Here is a 3,549-nt window from a genome sequence, read left to right as displayed (position 1 = left end):
TGAAGAGTCCAAAATTATTGTCTTAATGCTTCATGAAAGGTCATCATAATGGATCAAGATAGACAATAACCCATATGGCCTATGGTTTGATCATATAGAGTGCAACATATAGGGCATCTCAATCACCATATGGCAACCTCCATGGCCTAATGATAGTGAATAATGATCCTTCAAGAAAATAAAAGATGCAATGATAGTAAGGAGAGTAATAAGAATGAGATAATAGTCACTCTTAAGAACAAGAGTAGAGCCTTCATCATCATACCAATAGATGCAGCCATTTAAGATAGTACCAAACTTACAATTTAGGCAGCTGCTATAAATACAATCATCTTTCACAGTAGTTTCCACAAAAGAATGAGTACAGTCATATAAAAAACAATTAAGCACCTTCATTAACATCAATGAAGTCACAATTCAAGAAAAAACATTTTTGTATCCATAGTGAAAGCACTTTGTGTATGACTATCACAAAGGAGAGTAAAGCCTTCAAATCACAGTGATTAGTCACAGTCACTTTTTCAGACAAAGAGCAGGATACCAGTCAAAATGTAGAGCACGAAGATAAAAATATATTCATGAGCATCTCAAGAGTCAAAAGAGATACACTAATTGTTTGAGTATGGTCAATACAAGGAATGAAGACACATAAGTAGCAAATAAGGGGTATTACTGCTAAATCAAACACTAAAGGGCACACTCACATCCTAGTTTTCTCACATCAAGACATGAGCACTATTATAGAGCCTCATGATGACAATAATACTCAGAGCAATCAGAATAGTAGAGGAAACTCATAGTCATAGCAGCCATGACAAGTAAGATTTCTACCTCAAGAACAATAAACTATAAAGATAATCACATAGTAGAGCCCTTGAAGGTAATGACATAAGAAGCTAGATTAAAAAAAGGAGCCATTATCAATTAATACTAATGAGAATTGACAGAATCTCATAGTAGTCATTGTACAAATCATTCTAGCAATCTTAAAATAGAGTGAAGACAATGCACATGTTATAAGATTAGCTAGAAGGCTAGCTAAAGGTGTAGTGACAACATGAGACATACATAAACATCTTTAAGACAATCATAATTCATATAGGAAAATATCATAATACTATGTCATTGTAATCACAAGCCATGATACATCAGAGTCTCTTTATTATCTTACAAGGCTGTAGCTATCATCATGACCTTTAACATGAACCTTTGAATATGGAGATTGTAAATGCAGCCCAATGCTAAATACATTGAATCAAAAGATACATAGCACAATCACAAATACATATATAGTAAGAGCAATAATTTGATAGTCAATATCATAATTTCATATCCAATGCAAGAGCTTTATCAATATAAGAGAGGAGACCCTACACAAGTAGATTCACTCAGCAACATATTTTGGTCAAAACACAAAGGATCTTTTCACATCAAGAGTGCATGGAGCAGTGTTAGTATATCATAGCACAAACACCATAACAATTTTCAAAGGTAAAAAGACATAGAAGTTAGGGCAAAGAATTGGCATTATCATACACATGGAATCATATCAATCATAGATCACAAAACAAAAATATGCAAATCAATGATAGTCAAGGTGTTGTAGGTAGCTCTACAAGTTGAAAACCCAAGGCAAGATAAAGCCAAAACCTCAAAACATAGTCAAATCATAAAGCCAGTTATCAGTCAATGCAAGTGAATAAGTGCAAAGTATAGCTAGTAATACAACCCTACAAGATAGTGACAAGAATTATTCGATAATTATAGTCACCTTAAAAGGAAACTCATATATGCAGTAAAAGAAAAAGGAAGATCATCTAATTTAAAGTTTGGACTATGTCATAAGTTGGACTATGTCATAAGTCATGTCATGATAGGTACAATTATTTAAGTAGAAATAATCTCATAGATTGAGTGTTGTCTCACTCAAAACCATTGTGAAAGAGCTAAAGACATTGATGTAGAGCTAGCAAGTAGTTGTATCAGCTATGAGAGTCAAAGTACAGTGATTCTGTCAAATAATCTTTCAAGGAGCTTCCTAGAAATAACAAAAGAGGACACGATCATTATGACACATTATTATAGTACTACACCTATAAGATAGTGATAAATATCATATGATGCAAGCCTTCAAGCTCACATGGCAGAGATCCTTCATTTAAAGAATAGCCAAAGAACCAAAGACAAAGGGAGTATCAAAACAACGATGGTATATAGTAATCATCAAGAAAGATAGTGACTCAAATTAGAGCTATAAATATAACAGATCAGCACATGGTAATGGAATAATAGAAGGTTCATTTTAAAATAATACAAGGAGATCATAGTGAGCAGATACAGATCACTAAGAGCCATCTATGCACGTTTAAGAGAAGAGTTTTGACAGAGAACTAGGCAATAGCTTAAGCAATGATATCCATTACACAGTTATGACTGAGAAAGAAAATTAGATCAGAGCAGTGCCTTAAGTATCTTAGAGTAGCTCACATTCAAGGTACAATCAATGTAAGAGAAGCATTTACATTCTTTGACTACCATGTAGTCATACAGAAACTCCATGAGTAACACCATCATATACCTATGTGTTAGTTAATAGATTTCTCTTTCTAAAGAAACAAAATGACTCAATGTGCCCAACATGAAATACAAATAAGTAATTAACTATTGGAGAGATTGTCAATTATGTTGGCAATCTTCCTCTGAATTTTAGAGGTACAACTCTCTCTTTAATCTAATTCTAGGTTTTGCAGTATGCTTTTTACTAGAAAGCAAGAAAGGAAAAGATATATAATTCTCATATGCAAAAGACAAAATCTTAGATTTAGATCATTCGAAAGGATGTGAACAACACATAGTTTTCTCACAACATAATTAACTGTACGAAAAAATATTGAAATGTGACAAAAATAACTGAAAAGGGACATGCAAAATCCAAATTTTCTACATCATCCACATATAACCATAGCAAAATAAAGTAAATAGTAGTAATTCAAAGCTTACTACCAACATGAAAGAATATAAAAAAAGAAAAGTTTTGATATATTAATTCACTCCAGAGATGTCCAGAAAACCCAAAATTATCAAAGATGACAAACATTGCAAAATATTCTATACCTTTTAGTATTTTCCTCCCCCCTTTACTATCTATCATTTTATCTATTTATAACTAAAGTTTGTTTTGTTTTCAAAAATAATTTTTTTAAAGTAATGGTCTCGCAAAATGATTGTTATAAACATGATTTTAAAAAACATTATCAAATAAACCCTATTCATGAACCATTAATCTCATGCTCCTTCTTCATCAAGTATTGAATTCAATCCTGCAATCTGACAGACAATCTTGTCTGCTTTTCTTTCTTCTTCAATCAGCACCCAAAGGACTTTAGTGAATTTATCATCATCAAGTATAGTTGCCCAAATGTACGAGAAGGGTATCATCCCATAAATACTCAACATCAGGTTGGGTCAGGGGACCTTTGCCTTTGAGTACCATCCTTGATGCTATTTGAAAAGATTAGTTATCAGGAATCCTTTATACAACAAGCTCTC

This window comes from Cryptomeria japonica, chromosome 6 (genome assembly GCF_030272615.1).
Source record: "Cryptomeria japonica chromosome 6, Sugi_1.0, whole genome shotgun sequence".
NCBI classification, from domain to species: Eukaryota; Viridiplantae; Streptophyta; class Pinopsida; order Cupressales; family Cupressaceae; genus Cryptomeria; species Cryptomeria japonica.
The sequence above is the reverse complement of the archived record's forward strand: the minus strand, read 5'-3'. Positions refer to the sequence as shown.